General features: G+C 44.1%; 1 protein-coding gene across 1 annotated transcript in view; it reads left to right on the top strand.

Annotated features, from left to right (window-relative positions):
* The window catches only part of TP63 (tumor protein p63), a 235587-nt gene that overhangs the window by 61713 nt on the left and 156379 nt on the right, over positions 1-17495 (top strand). The gene's annotated exons all lie outside the window — the stretch shown is intronic.

Below are 17495 nucleotides of genomic sequence, written 5' to 3'. Positions count from 1 at the left end.
GAGGGAAAGAGGGGGGGTGGGTCTGCCCCCTCAGTCCATACCTCATGACCTTCACTCCTTCCTGGGTAAGTACGTTGTTCTCATGTTGATGAGATCATGAGAACAAGGGGTTTTTCCCCAGAACCCCCTGGCCCAGTGGTTGTTGAGGTCCGCAGACAAGGGTCTAATCAGAATCTGAAAGCCCTGTTTAATGATTAGGGAGCCCACAGATACAGCCTCCCCCATGTGAAGTACAAATAAAAACATGACACGGTTCTTGACAAGTCCTTCAATTTACATTCATTGTCAATGATGTTGTCCAGAGATGCAGGTCCACATCAGTCATGATGAACAATGGCTGCCAACCAGCATGAAACAAACCCCTGCTGCCCACTGAGACCTGACCACTCCCATCACTTCCTGCATGCCAAAGGTGCTCTTCCACAGTGGCATCGTTGTTGGAGAGGAAGTCCAGAAGAACATGGCTCCTCTATGGTTTCCTGGGTCACTGGGGGAGCAATACTATTGGATGCTGCAATCCACATGTGACTCTGGTGGTCATCTTGGGTCAGGAAGAGCCTGTTTAAGGGCTTGGCTCCCAGTTTTGGTGCGCATTTGTGATTGGGCAGTGTAGGGAAAGATACCTCGCCTATTAGAGACAGTACTAGCGGTAGGGAAAAGTTTCTGGTGAGGAAGGAAAGCTTAGGATCTGCTACTTCTTTGAATATCCTCCCGAATGGGCACGAGATGACCAGGCTGCATTCTGCTCTCTTTAGAGGTGCTGTCAGTCCGGCTAAGCATTGCTTCATTCTCTTTGCTGAAAACCACCAGTGTACCCACTTGGGCGGTCCTCCCTCTGGACTTTGTTGTGAACTGCTACTGCATTACTTCAAAACAATTTGTCTATTGCACCACGCTGCACCCACTTACATACAGGGGCCGCACAAGGCTAATATTAAGTCAAATGTATGGTACTAACACTACTTGCATTTGAAAAGAATACATTAAAAATGCATTAAATAATACAGAGCTGTGTTATATTGTATCTTATATATCTGCCTGGAGCTCACCCTTAAGGAATGCCAAGGTAGCTAGACCAGTTACTGAGGGGATTTCCACATGAAATGTATTCCCAGTCTTAAGCTTGTCTTTGCCAGGAAAATGTGCACTTTGCTCTCTGCACAGCTGTACCCTGCTGAATAATGATGGCTACCTTAGCAGCGTTACAAGGCAGACATTGCTGAGCATGGGGAATTCCAGTACACAGTGCTCTGCCAAGTTATTAAGTTTTAGTAACATGCACACAGTTGCATATCTTGTATATCACATAAAGTAACATGTATGTCCAAAATGTTTGGTTATATCGTAGTCTTAAGATTTGTATAAGGTAAACTGAAAAAAATTACATTATATTGTGGATGTGAAATCATACGTTCTAATTGTCAATACTGTTTGGTCATTCGGACATTTATAGGAGGGAAAATAAAAATGATTTGGTTCAAATGTGGAGATAGTTCGGTGGACTGGATTAAACGGGCTTGGTGTAAATTGAGATTATATATATATATATATATATATATAAAATATACAGTATAGGATGTACTGTATATATACTGTGATATGTTAGGGGTGTTTTGCTCAAGGTATAGTGCACGTAATGAGTTCACTCCAGCCAAGTATTCAAGTTTTAGGGCTTGTTGGCCCACTTTTATTTGAAAAGAAAGTAACAGTTCAAAAACAAACTGTTGCCCTTGCAGGACTTTCCACCATCACTTCATTCACAAAATAAACAATACTAAGCCTCCTGCCTCTTTCTTGCAGTGCTGCTGCAGAGGTCTCAAGCGTAGGCCTTTGGTCTGGTCCCACAGACCACCTCATAGCACCCCTGTGCTTACGTGACACCTCTGCACCTCACACAGTGCTGCTTCTCTGGCCCTCAGGCTTAGGGCCTCTGTTTGTTTCCTCACAGACTTCACCTGTATGGTGTAGACTAGTGATGGACAAACATCGGCCGGGGGGGTTCGCGAACGCCAGCCGCAAATTTTCTCAAAAGTCTGCGAACCGCGAGTTTGCGGCGGGCCCCATTGACTTTAATGGGAGGCGAACTTTAAAAACATTTAGGTCATATTTGCAGCCACAAAACACCTACTAGCTGTGCACAAATAGTCCCAGCACATGGACAATGTCATAACAGAAGTATTGCAATTGAAAAAGTTGCCCTAAATGTTTTATTTTATTTTTTAAATCAAAAAATATTTTTTTTTTCTTTCATAAATCAGCCAGAACTGACAGCAGCCAGTAAATACATTGTCTAATACATATAGGGTCCATTCACACATCTGTGACAACCCCTGGATACCTGCCCCTATAGTAAAAAGACTGTAATAGACCCTAAAAGACATTGGAGCACCTTAAATGACTTTTGTGGACATTGACAAAGCGATTTGTGTGAGATCAAAATTTGCAATTTGAGTGTGACTGCAGCCAATCTCTAACTGCCCCTACAGCAACCACAGGATACCTCTTCCTAAGCTCAAAAGATACTAGACCTATACCGAAATACCAGCCCTGGAAAGGACTTTTGTGGACATTGACAGAGCGATTTTTGACTGCAGCCGATCTCTAACTGCCCCTAAAGCAACCACAGGATACCTGGCCCTAATGTTAAAGAGACTGTAATAGACCCTAAAACGACATTGGGGCATTTTAAATGACTTTTGTGGACATTGACAAAGCGATTTCTGTGCGACTGCAGCCGATATCTAACTGTCCCTAAAGCAACCACAGGATACCTGGCCCTCATGTTAAAGAGACTGTAATAGACCCTAAAACGACATTGGAGCATTTTAAATGACTTTTGTGGACATTGACAAAGCGATTTCTGTGCGACTGAAGCCAATCTCTAACTGCCCCTACAGCAACCACAGGATACCTCTCCCTAAGCTCTAAAGATACTAGACCTATACCCAAATACCAGCCCTCAAAAGGACTTTTGTGGACATTGACAGAGCGATTTGTGACTGCAGCCGTTCTCTAACTGCCCCTAAAGCAACCACTGGATACCTGTCTCTAACTGGAAAAGAGACTGTAGAAGGCCTATAACGAAATACCAGCCCTGAAAAGGACTTTTGTGGATCTTCACAGCACTATATGTGTCTAGCAAACTCTCCCTAATGAGCACAGCAGACCTCTCCCTACACTGCAGAAATCGGAATGTGAAATGGCCGCCAGATCGGGTCTATTTATAGGGTAGGGGGATTGTCCATGTGCTGGAATGTTTCAATTGGCTGTCCAGTTCCACCTGACGGCTGTGTCATGGTCAAAGTTCTTCTGAATGAAAAAGAAAATGGCGGCGCGGACATATTCGCGAACATCGGCAAAAGCCCGACTTTTTGCGAATTTGCGAACAAGCAAAATTCGCTGCGAACTGACCGCCGGGCGAACCGCAAGGCCATCTCTAGTGCAGACATGCATCCCTCTGGTTGCTCCCTTGAAGCCTCCTAGACTCCTCAGGAGGGTGGTGCTCTCACCTTCTGAGGGGCCTATGATTATAAGGGTTGTGCAAACCTGCACACACACACTGCTGGTCACTGGCAAGACCTGGATTCAGAGGGAGGGGCTTCTTTCCTCCCAAATCCTTTTGAAGCACCTGGACTTCAGACCCTGATCAGGGAACTACAAAACCTGGAGAAAACAAAACAAAACAGTTTTCCCCACTCGACACGATACTTTGGAGCCCCTCTGTCATGTACCTGATAGAAGACTGAATTGACGAGGTTCGCCTCTCTTACATCTCCCGCCCTGGCCCCACTGAGGATGAGACAGAGGGTGCCGAGGGTCAGGAGGGACATGAGAGCCTGTGGGTGTCGATTGCAGAAGCTGCAGAAGGCAATGCGACTCCAAGGAGACTGTGGAACCAGGGGAGCAGGAACAGCAGTAATGTTCGGAGGACTGGTCCAGACTAAAGGGGCACTCTTCTTATGCTGATGGTTCTGGATAGGCAGCTTGTCAGGACTCTGGAGGCTGGAACATACATTGGTGTACAGAGCTGGTGGAGCAGACAGCCAGGCAAGCACTGAAGTAATACCGGGAGCCAGGATCTGAGGCAGAATCAGAGTCTCAGGAATAGCCGGGTCATCAACAGGTGGACAGTGAGGTACCAAGTCATGTGCAGAGCCAAAGCCAGGAACGGAGCCGGGTCAAAGGTAAACAACAAGGCAGAAGCAGAATCCAAGGTCAGGTCAAGAACATGCCTGGTCAGCAACATGGAAAACATGCAGGATCAATCAGGACACAGGGCGCAGCAGAAAGTCAGTCTGCAAAAGAAAGGGAAATGAGCTCCCTTTTAAATAGCCCGTCTTCCGCCAAGAGGGATTGTGCCTGCGCCCATACGCATGTGCGTTCGGGATCGCAAATTCTCGCGCGCATGCGCACTCCTGTTAGCCATTCTTCAGGAAATACCATGCGCATATCTATGGGCCAAATGTCTCAGGGATTCCCTGACACCCTCACTCTGCATCTGTGAGAACCTTGTGGTGTCAAGAGGTTACAGTCTTTAACCGCGTGACGACCGCCCACCGCAGATTTACTGCGGCAGGCGGCCGCTCCTGGGCAAACTGACGTAGTATTACATCGCTCTCTCAGAAGACTCTAGGGGGCGCACTACCGCCCCCGCTCGTCAGCTGGGGAGCCAGTGCGTGTGACAGGTGGCTCCGATGGCTGCCGGCCACTTGCAATCTCCTCCCCCCCCGCTGACAGAGAAGGACGGACAGCTGATGTAAACACAACCGTCTGTCCTTCTCCCTGAAGTGATCACAGAGGCTATGTGATCCTGCTATATAGGATCGCATGTCTCTGTGATGATCTCACAAGTCACACCCCTCTACAGTTAGAATCACTCCCCTAGGCTTACATTTAACCCCTTGATCACTAATAAAATTAACCCCTTCCCTTCCAATTGCCTTATTACAGTCACAGTGCATATTTTTAGCACTGATTACTGTAGTAATGTCACTGGTCCCCCCAAAAGTGTCAAAAATGTCAGTTAGGGGTCAGATCTGTCTGCCGCAATGTCGCAGTCAAGCAAAAAATCACAGATTGCCGCCATTACTAGTAAAAAAAAAAAAACAATAAAAATGACATAAATCTTTCCCGTAGTTAGTAGACGCAATAACTTTTGCACAAACCAATCAAAATATGCTTATTGCGATTTTTTAAAAAAAAATTTGGGGAATGTTATATAGCAGAATGTGAAAAATATTGTTTTTTTTTTTTTTTTTCAAAATTTTCGCTCATTTTTTGCTTATAGTGCAAAAAATAAAAATTGCACAGGTGATCAAATACCACCAAAAGAAAGCTCTATTGTTGGGGGGAAAAAAAGGATGTAAATTTTATTTGGGTACAGCGTTGCACGACTGCACAATTGTCCGTTAAAGTAATGCAGTGCCGAATCGCAAAATAGGGCCTGGTCATTAAGCAGCAAAATCCTCCGGGGCTAAAGTGGTTAAAAAGAAAATATGTACTCAATTTTGAGCTTTTATCAAGACAACATCAAATGGACCCTGCTATTACCTTTTTACTGTGCCCCCATCTCATTTGGTTTCACTGTATTACTGAAACCTGACTTTCCCTGACGTCATAGTTAAGCTCCACCGCCTGTCAGTTCATTGTTCAATAAGAGTGCCTCTGACAGAACAGTGGAATTGCAAGTGTCAGTGGTTAGCGATGAAGCCATGGAAAGTACCTCCCAAAAATCTAAATTAAAGATGGTTACTGAAATGATTTTTCGGGTTATTTAGGATATCTGGTACTAGTGTCTCTCCTTAGGAGGGTCCTTAATTTTTAAATGTTTTAAAATTCATTCAGTGCTGTCCAAAAACACCATGGAAGGGGTGAGTAACAGCTTTGATCCAATCATTTGTATATACGAATTTCAGCTTTAGCAATTGAGCCATGTAAACAACAGACATTTCAGTAAAGCATGTATGAATTGTCTAGAAAGCATGTTAAAAGGGCCAATGCCCAAAACTTGGTGAAAGCTAATGTTATATTATGTCATTTTGAAACTGGCAGTGATTTGTGAGGGCCCATTAAATGAAATGAGGCACAAATGTAAGTAATGGATTGATTGAGGTTCACTATACGATGTTACTATACAGTATGTTTGCTATATGTTGATGATTGGTTCACTTTATAGATCCTCTTCCATGTGGGTTAACTGTAGGCGTGTTACCATTTGTCATGGTAGTTAACCAGTTGTTGCTGGATTGTGTACCTGCAATCTATTATTACTGCAGTTATTTCCCAAAAGGCTACTCAAAAGTGCTCCCTTGTTCCAAGAAACTGATGATTTCAAGAGTTCAAGAGGCTGTCAGAATCTGCACATGTTAAAAGAGATTGTCAGAGGCTGTACATGTTACAAGAGACTGTCAGACTACTTGTATGTTGTCAGAGACCGTCAAAAGACTATATTTCATGTTGCAGGAGACTGTCAATGACAATTTGGCATCAATGTGTATATCATATACCACACACTTAGCTCACCAAGTTGTGGACCCAAAATATGACCCTCACCCCAGCATTCTCCAGGTAGGAGATCGGTAAACTGACCCTTGATATAATAGCCATCACGCAGAGGTAGGATTTCAGAAAATATATCTGTTATTTTCACTAAGATGCAGTATTTCTCTTCTAAATAAGAAGAAAATGGCACTCATTTCAAATAACAAGCTAGTTTTAACTGTTGGCTCCAGAAGTGCTGAAAGATTCTAATGGGAGTTTCTTTTGTTGAAAAGCCTCTGGCTTTCCTTTTTTGTGATTAGTAGGCTCAGGGTTCAGGCATCAGGTCATAGCACCTAGTGCATAGCCCAAAGGCTTTTGCAGGCCAAAGCAAAGGGTCATGTAACTAAGGTTCTCTAACACAGTAAAGATTTTAAATCACCCTAGGAAAGAATTCATTTTAGTGTAATAATAATTGTCAAAATTCCAGATCTGTAGGAATATCTTAAAAAAAAAATATTTTGAGTGATAAGGGAGCATGCATTTTATTAAGACTTGATTATATGAACATCTTGTCTTTAATCTCACAGAAAGTAAAGTTAGAGAAAAGTGCAGAATAGAACACTTGTCTCTAGTCTTATTATCAGAGCACTATTTTATATTATAAGCCTCATATTTACATACAATATATCCAAAAAAAAAAAAAAAACGCTAGAACTTTGATTCTCAAAATGTAACAAAAATGACTGAATGCTACGGGGAAACAAAATACTGACAACAGAGACTAAATATGTTTTAAATTTTTTTAATTAATTTTTTTATTGAAATATCATCATTGATGAAGACAATGTAAGCCAGTCTGTTCTATGTCATGCATGCATTTTTTTTTGCATCTATTTTTATTATCCTTATCTTTTCAATACTAATTCCTTGTAACTGACAGGGTCTGTTCCTCATATATGTTTCAAATGACCTTGTAATGCATAACTAAGACACCCTTTTCTTCTTTAACCTTTTCTATTAACTGGGTCACTGCCCCTATTTCACCTAAATTTCTAATTTAAAGCGTTTTTCTCTATTTGATCACTAATTGAGGAACATACATTTCATTTATCAATTTTAGGTTTCCTTCTACCTTACTCCGTTCTGGATAGTGTACACCTGATAAAATACTGTCTACTAACACTATGCTGTTGAAGTTCTTTATGTAAGCTATCTTAGATATAATAACACATTTTGTATTGGAAATACTCTTCTCTAAGATAATAATTTTAACCTATTAGCTAACACGTCATGAATAGTTGGCAAGCATCAATAAAATATCCAGTAAAAAATATAGCAGCACTCCATAATGCCAAAAAACTTTGGAATTTAAACATTGATTGATTTCTAAATTATTTTATTTTCTAATACAATGCAAGTCATTATTCTTCATTAATGAGATTTTTGTGCTTGGTGTCTTGTGTGCCTTGGAAAATCAACACAAGCAAAAATGAGTGCTTAAAATGTATGTGCAAAATCATTATACTTTTGTCAACACTTACAGATCATGTAAATTTATCAAAAGGGATAATAAAACAGGTTGTAATGCATGCAAACATTGATGCAAATGGCCAGTTGTACGTCATGTGCACACTGGTGAACAAATTTCTTCAGTAGCACCCTCCTAGTGTAGGATGCTAGGTAAATTTAGATTTTGGCTCCTTCTGTAATCAAGGGAGCAGTGATAATTTTCCAGTTCTGTTCAGGGTTTCACAGGTTGGGAGTTTGATTGCTTCTACCTGCCTCTGGAAGAAGCTTTCAGAGCCTAGGGCAGGAGATTTAAAGAACCAGCCTGAATATTTATCATGCCCCAGCCAATTCCTAGAGAGGAGTGTCTGGAAGGTGGGTGAAAAAGTATTAAAAAAAGTCAAAAGCTCTGTGTCCTCCCCAGGATTGTTCCAAAGCCTGAGGGGCTGCTGCTGGGTAGCTGTTATGGTAGCCTTAGTGGTGACAGGGCTGAGGGTCTGGATTTTTCTGCTTAGAAAATGATTGCAGGATGTCATCACAAAGGATCTGGTCTGGAGAAGGATTGTCTCACTCATTGTCTGGAGGAAGCTAAAAGGTGGCAGCTGTCACGGGGACTTGTCAGTAAATTGTTCCCGGTGCAGTGTTCTGGAAATTCCATTGACTACCAGTAGTTGTGCATAGGTGCAGGGTAACCAGATGCCTAAGAAACTTGTCTTCGGCTGAGAGACCTTAGATTTCTCAGAAACTTGCCTCATGGCCCCAAGCTATAAGGTCTTAGGCCTGGTTCACACCTATGCATTTTTAGTATGCCACTTCATCAGGAGTAGATGTATGATCTGTGTGTGTAAAAAAGTATATGTAAAAAATGGCAAATGAGGACGAATAAAAACTGGAAGAAAAGGGGGAAAGGAGAGGAGATGTAGACCTCTAATTCCCAAACTTACGTTGCTTTGCAGGTGTTTGCTGGCTAAGGGAGTAGGACATGACTCGGATGGTCTCCCACGGGAGCTGAGGGTCCACAGGGCGGGCAGAAAGGGGTCAGACATGCCACACGCATGAAGAGTGTGGGCTGGAGTATATGGTGTAGAGACATTGCTTGTGGCAGCAGAACAGGAAATATCTGTCAAATAGTAAAGATTATATACACATATATATATATGTATCGAATATGCCATAAGTACATAAGTATTTTTATGGTAAAAATATCATAGTGCTGCTGCCGCCAAAGAAAGAGTATAGAAGGTGCCAGAGGGGGGTGGGAATCATCCATGGTGAAGTGAAAGAATGGTATTAAGTGCATGATGTAAGAAATAGCTTGCCCATAGTATCAAAGATCGACCATGTGATAAAGTAGCGATTGTATATAAGAACCCCTGAGGAGGGTGTGATACTGTGCAGCAACAAAGAAAAATGTGGAGAAAGGAAGAACCGATAGCCAAGGGTGACAAGTGAAGTAGAAAACCAGAGAAGTAGAGGCCAAAAGAAACATACCGAATTTGAAGCCCAGACTATGGACATGTGTGTCCCATGCCCGCCGATCATAGCTCCGCACTGTGGGCCCAGCGTCACGCCAGTGCATAGAGGTAGCCACCGCCGAAGCGGCAGACCGAACAGGCAGACCGTCTCCACGGTTGCCTGAAATACACTGTGGAAGGAGAGCGGAACGTCGGCGTCGTGGCGTAATGCGGTGAGGTCACACGCCGGCGCCGAGCGTGGCGCCGATGCACGGGGAGCCGTCCACCCGATCCCCCGTGCCCGAAAGCAAAGGGAGAAAGGGAGAACGCCCGCCGCGCATCGCAGCTCCCGGCAGAGAACGCCCACAGCCAGCCAATCCACAAAGTCAGCACCCAAATGGGCACACATTGCAAAACAATGCAAGGAAAAATGGTAGCAAAGATGATGTATGTTAATCTGGATGTAGCATGGTAGTAAAGTGTATACAGTCCCCAGTGTATCTGGGAAACACTGTACAGCATGGCATTGGACAAGGAGAATGTGGGCCAATGCAATGCAAAAATCAAAAAAGATAAACCTGCTATACTGAGGTCATGTCTCTCCATCCCTATTAAATTGTAGAGGAGGGGGAAGTTTGGGACTTTGAGTGAGGAGCACAATGGGACAATTTGTGCGCCTCCATCCCGGTTCAAAGAACATGAAGGAAGTTTTGGGACTTTGAGTGAGAGACATGACCAGGATAGCAGGAAAAAAGATGTCTCATTTATTGATACATACATGCATACAGATAATAAACATGACATATAATTATATATGTATTGGACATCAACAAGTAAACGATAAAAAGGGGGGAATAGTACATCCCAGTTCCAGTTTCCATAAGATCAACATAGCAATTGTACATACAGAAGTATATTCATAAACATCAATGGACTGCAATGGTCAACAGTATTGAAGTAATGGATAGTAATCAAAACATCATAATAACTCGACGCGTTTCGTGGTCTTAGTATGCCACTTCATCAGGAGTAGATGTATGATCTGTGTGTGTAAAAAAGTATATGTAAAAAATGGCAAATGAGGACGAATAAAAACTGGAAGAAAAGGGGGAAAGGAGAGGAGATGTAGACCTCTAATTCCCAAACTTACATTGCTTTGCAGGTGTTTGCTGGCTAAGGGAGTAGGACATGGCTCGGATGGTCTCCCACGGGAGCTGAGGGTCCACAGGGCGGGCAGAAAGGGGTCAGACACGCCACACACATGAAGAGTGTGGGCTGGAGTATATGGTGTAGAGACATTGCTTGTGGCAGCAGAACAGGAAATATCTGTCAAATAGTAAAGATTATATACACATATATATATATGTATCGAATATGCCATAAGTACATAAGTATTTTTATGGTAAAAATATCATAGTGCTGCTGCCGCCAAAGAAAGAGTATAGAAGGTGCCAGAGGGGGGTGGGAATCATCCATGGTGAAGTGAAAGAATGGTATTAAGTGCATGATGTAAGAAATAGCTTGCCCATAGTATCAAAGATCGACCATGTGATAAAGTAGCGATTGTATATAAGAACCCCTGAGGAGGGTGTGATACTGTGCAGAAACAAAGAAAAATGTGGAGAAAGGAAGAACCGATAGCCAAGGGTGACAAGTGAAGTAGAAAACCAGAGAAGTAGAGGCCAAAAGAAACATACCGAATTTGAAGCCCAGACTATGGACATGTGTGTCCCATGCCCGCCGATCATAGCTCCGCACTGTGGGCCCAGCGTCACGCCAGTGCATAGAGGTAGCCACCGCCGAATCGGCAGACCGAACAGGCAGACCGTCTCCACGGTTGCCTAAAATACACTGTGGATGGAGAGCGGAACGTCGGCATCGTGGCGTCATGCGGTGACGTCACACGCCGGCGCCGAGCGTGTCGCCGATGCACGGGGAGCCGCCCACCCGATCCCCCGTGCCCGAAAGCAAAGGGAGAAAGGGAGAACGCCCGCCGCGCATCGCAGCTCCCGGCAGAGAACGCCCACAGCCAGCCAATCCACAAAGTCAGCACCCAAATGGGCACACATTGCAAAACAATGCAAGGAAAAATGGTAGCAAAGATGATGTATGTTAATCTGGATGTAGCATGGTAGTAAAGTGTATACAGTCCCCAGTGTATCTGGGAAACACTGTACAGCATGGCATTGGACAAGGAGAATGTGGGCCAATGCAATGCAAAAATCAAAAAATATAAACCTGCTATACTGAGGTCATGTCTCTCCATCCCTATTAAATTGTAGAGGAGGGGGAAGTTTGGGACTTTGAGTGAGGAGCACAATGGGACAAATTGTGCGCCTCCATCCCGGTTCAAAGAACATGAAGGAAGTTTTGGGACTTTGAGTGAGAGACATGACCCGGATAGCAGGAAAAAAGATGTCTCATTTATTGATACATACATGCATACAGATAATAAACATGACATATAATTATATATGTATTGGACATCAACAAGTAAACGATAAAAAGGGGGGAATAGTACATCCCAGTTCCAGTTTCCATAAGATCAACATAGCAATTGTACATACAGAAGTATATTCATAAACATCAATGGACTGCAATGGTAAACAGTATTGAAGTAATGGATAGTAATCAAAACATCATAATAACTCGACGCGTTTCGTGGTCTTGGTATGCCACTTCATCAGGAGTAGATGTATGATCTGTGTGTGTAAAAAAGTATATGTAAAAAATGGCAAATGAGGACGAATAAAAACTGGAAGAAAAGGGGGAAAGGAGAGGAGATGTAGACCTCTAATTCCCAAACTTACGTTGCTTTGCAGGTGTTTGCTGGCTAAGGGAGTAGGACATGACTCGGATGGTCTCCCACGGGAGCTGAGGGTCCACAGGGCGGGCAGAAAGGGGTCAGACACGCCACACGCATGAAGAGTGTGGGCTGGAGTATATGGTGTAGAGACATTGCTTGTGGCAGCAGAACAGGAAATATCTGTCAAATAGTAAAGATTATATACACATATATATATATGTATCGAATATGCCATAAGTACATAAGTATTTTTATGGTAAAAATATCATAGTGCTGCTGCCGCCAAAGAAAGAGTATAGAAGGTGCCAGAGGGGGGTGGGAATCATCCATGGTGAAGTGAAAGAATGGTATTAAGTGCATGATGTAAGAAATAGCTTGCCCATAGTATCAAAGATCGACCATGTGATAAAGTAGCGATTGTATATAAGAACCCCTGAGGAGGGTGTGATACTGTGCAGAAACGAAGAAAAATGTGGAGAAAGGAAGAACCGATAGCCAAGGGTGACAAGTGAAGTAGAAAACCAGAGAAGTAGAGGCCAAAAGAAACATACCGAATTTGAAGCCCAGACTATGGACATGTGTGTCCCATGCCCGCCGATCATAGCTCCGCACTGTGGGCCCAGCGTCACGCTAGTGCATAGAGGTAGCCACCGCCGAAGCGGCAGACCGAACAGGCAGACCGTCTCCACGGTTGCCTGAAATACACTGTGGAAGGAGAGCGGAACGTCGGCGTCGTGGCATCATGCAGTGACGTCACGCGCCGGCGCCGAGCGTGGCGCCGATGCACGGGGAGCCGCCCACCCGATCCCCCGTGCCCGAAAGCAAAGGGAGAAAGGGAGAACGCCCGCCGCGCATCGCAGCTCCCGGCAGAGAATGCCCACAGCCAGCCAATCCACAAAGTCAGCACCCAAATGGGCACACATTGCAAAACAATGCAAGGAAAAATGGTAGCAAAGATGATGTATGTTAATCTGGATGTAGCATGGTAGTAAAGTGTATACAGTCCCCAGTGTATCTGGGAAACACTGTACAGCATGGCATTGGACAAGGAGAATGTGGGCCAATGCAATGCAAAAATCAAAAAAGATAAACCTGCTATACTGAGGTCATGTCTCTCCATCCCTATTAAATTGTAGAGGAGGGGGAGCTGCGATGCGCGGCGGGCGTTCTCCCTTTGCTTTCGGGCACGGGGGATCGGGTGGACGGCTCCCCGTGCATCGGCGCCACGCTCGGCGCCGGCGTGTGACGTCACCGCATGACGCCACGACGCCGACGTTCCGCTCTCCATCCACAGTGTATTTCAGGCAACCGTGGAGACGGTCTGCCTGTTCGGTCTGCCGCTTCGGCGGTGGCTACCTCTATGCACTGGCGTGACGCTGGGCCCACAGTGCGGAGCTATGATCGGTGGGCATGGGACACACATGTCCATAGTCTGGGCTTCAAATTCGGTATGTTTCTTTTGGCCTCTACTTCTCTGGTTTTCTACTTCACTTGTCACCCTTGGCTATCGGTTCTTCCTTTCTCCACATTTTTCTTTGTTTCTGCACAGTATCACACCCTCCTCAGGGGTTCTTATATACAATCGCTACTTTATCACATGGTCGATCTTTGATACTATGGGCAAGCTATTTCTTACATCATGCACTTAATACCATTCTTTCACTTCACCATGGATGATTCCCACCCCCCTCTGGCACCTTCTATACTCTTTCTTTGGCGGCAGCAGCACTATGATATTTTTACCATAAAAATACTTATGTACTTATGGCATATTCGATACATATATATATATGTGTATATAATCTTTACTATTTGACAGATATTTCCTGTTCTGCTGCCACAAGCAATGTCTCTACACCATATACTCCAGCCCACACTCTTCATGTGTGTGGCGTGTCTGACCCCTTTCTGCCCGCCCTGTGGACCCTCAGCTCCCGTGGGAGACCATCTGAGCCATGTCCTACTCCCTTAGCCAGCAAACACCTGCAAAGCAATGTAAGTTTGGGAATTAGAGGTCTACATCTCCTCTCCTTTCCCCCTTTTCTTCCAGTTTTTATTCGTCCTCATTTGCCATTTTTTACATATACTTTTTTACACACACAGATCATACATCTACTCCTGATGAAGTGGCATACTAAGACCACGAAACGCGTCGAGTTATTATGATGTTTTGATTACTATCCATTACTTCAATACTGTTGACCATTGCAGTCCATTGATGTTTATGAATATACTTCTGTATGTACAATTGCTATGTTGATCTTATGGAAACTGGAACTGGGATGTACTATTCCCCCCTTTTTATCGTTTACTTGTTGATGTCCAATACATATATAATTATATGTCATGTTTATTATCTGTATGCATGTATGTATCAATAAATGAGACATCTTTTTTCCTGCTATCCTGGTCATGTCTCTCACTCAAAGTCCCAAAACTTCCTTCATGTTCTTTGAACCGGGATGGAGGCGCACAAATTGTCCCATTGTGCTCCTCACTCAAAGTCCCAAACTTCCCCCTCCTCTACAATTTAATAGGGATGGAGAGACATGACCTCAGTATAGCAGGTTTATCTTTTTTGATTTTTGCATTGCATTGGCCCACATTCTCCTTGTCCAATGCCATGCTGTACAGTGTTTCCCAGATACACTGGGGACTGTATACACTTTACTACCATGCTACATCCAGATTAACATACATCATCTTTGCTACCATTTTTCCTTGCATTGTTTTGCAATGTGTGCCCATTTGGGTGCTGACTTTGTGGATTGGCTGGCTGTGGGCGTTCTCTGCCGGGAGCTGCGATGCGCGGCGGGCGTTCTCCCTTTCTCCCTTTGCTTTCGGGCACGGGGGATCGGGTGGACGGCTCCCCGTGCATCGGCGCCACGCTCGGCGCCGGCGTGTGACCTCACCGCATTACGCCACGACGCCGACATTCCGCTCTCCTTCCACAGTGTATTTCAGGCAACCGTGGAGACGGTCTGCCTGTTCGGTCTGCCGCTTCGGCGGTGGCTACCTCTATGCACTGACGTGACGCTGGGCCCACAGTGCGGAGCTATGATCGGCGGGCATGGGACACACATGTCCATAGTCTGGGCTTCAAATTCGGTATGTTTCTTTTGGCCTCTACTTCTCTGGTTTTCTACTTCACTTGTCACCCTTGGCTATCGGTTCTTCCTTTCTCCACATTTTTCTTTGTTTCTGCACAGTATCACACCCTCCTCAGGGGTTCTTATATACAATCGCTACTTTATCACATGGTCGATCTTTGATACTATGGGCAAGCTATTTCTTACATCATGCACTTAATACCATTCTTTCACTTCACCATGGATGATTCCCACCCCCCTCTGGCACCTTCTATACTCTTTCTTTGGCGGCAGCAGCACTATGATATTTTTACCATAAAAATACTTATGTACTTATGGCATATTCGATACATATATATATATGTGTATATAATCTTTACTATTTGACAGATATTTCCTGTTCTGCTGCCACAAGCAATGTCTCTACACCATATACTCCAGCCCACACTCTTCATGCGTGTGGCATGTCTGACCCCTTTCTGCCCGCCCTGTGGACCCTCAGCTCCCGTGGGAGACCATCCGAGTCATGTCCTACTCCCTTAGCCAGCAAACACCTGCAAAGCAACGTAAGTTTGGGAATTAGAGGTCTACATCTCCTCTCCTTTCCCCCTTTTCTTCCAGTTTTTATTCGTCCTCATTTGCCATTTTTTACATATACTTTTTTACACACACAGATCATACATCTACTCCTGATGAAGTGGCATACTAAGACCACGAAACGCGTCGAGTTATTATGATGTTTTGATTACTATCCATTACTTCAATACTGTTGACCATTGCAGTCCATTGATGTTTATGAATATACTTCTGTATGTACAATTGCTATGTTGATCTTATGGAAACTGGAACTGGGATGTACTATTCCCCCCTTTTTATCGTTTACTTGTTGATGTCCAATACATATATAATTATATGTCATGTTTATTATCTGTATGCATGTATGTATCAATAAATGAGACATCTTTTTTCCTGCTATCCTGGTCATGTCTCTCACTCAAAGTCCCAAAACTTCCTTCATGTACTTAAGGAGATTAGTGCCCTCTAATAGCTATGTGCTAATCATTTTGGAATATCCCATGCCTTAATCGCTCTCCTGTTAAAGTTTCTTCAAGGAATAAATCTTTAAAAGACATTTCCTAGACTGGGTTATTTGAGCTGGTGTGAATGGACTGAGGGGTTAAGTCTTCTTGCTCTGTCCAGCAGCCGACTTGACGCTCTACATTATCTTCAGGACACTCTCTAGCCCTTGACTGACACCCGTGCACTGACTCTTCTAGCTCAGCCCCCTGACACAGATCTGTACTCACTGTATGCAGAATTAGATTCTTTCCAGTGTCTCCCTTCCAGTCAGCTCTGCAGGACCTCCGGGTTCAGTTGCTCTCTAACTCTCAGGCCCTTAGGTCGACCACCTGAGGCTGCATGGCAACTTCAGACACCCCTCCCTCTGGGACCCCGCTCTCCAGCTGAAAGACCCCGAGCACATGTGCCCTTGGCATTTATACAGTATCCCAGCATGCACCGATGCATTTTTCCTCTGCCAATCACCAGGGTTGTACTAAATGCCTGTGCACTAATTTGTCAGGTTTACTCCCACTGTCCAATATGCCTCCCTATTGGACCAGTGTGAAACACTTCAGACAAACTGAACTGCACCTAAACACCATGAGCAGACCTCACTAGCAGATCCTGCTCTCTGGTAGGCAGAGAAGGATATAGATTTACCTGGCAATCTTTCTGGAAAGCAAAAAAAAATCTGAAACTATACTCTCTCTCTAGCACCTACCTAGGAGGGTGCAACATCATGTTTTGGCTCAGGTAAGTCAAATTAATTATTAGTTACCTGCTATATTTATTTATAAAGTATGTTGAGAAGGAAGCTGGGAAGGTGAAGGAGTGCCAGCAAATACAAATCCTGATGTATTGACCATTTTAACCATTCACAAATAGGCATATTAATAAATGCCTTACTATATTTCACATCACTACACACTCTAGCAGCCTATACAAAAAAAAATGTAAATGCACCCCACTCCCTCAGATTGTAAACCCCAGAATGGTGCTCCTATGCAGGAACTCTTATTCCTCTCTAAAACCTAGTAAGGTGGAAGAGGGCTGTGGGGGTAGTGGGAATTCTTTATGTTGCCATGTAAAACCATACTT

Source organism: Pelophylax lessonae (assembly GCF_965119305.1).
Source record: "Pelophylax lessonae genome assembly, chromosome: 3".
Classification (NCBI taxonomy): domain Eukaryota; kingdom Metazoa; phylum Chordata; class Amphibia; order Anura; family Ranidae; genus Pelophylax; species Pelophylax lessonae.
This window is presented reverse-complemented; position numbering and strand designations above follow the sequence as displayed.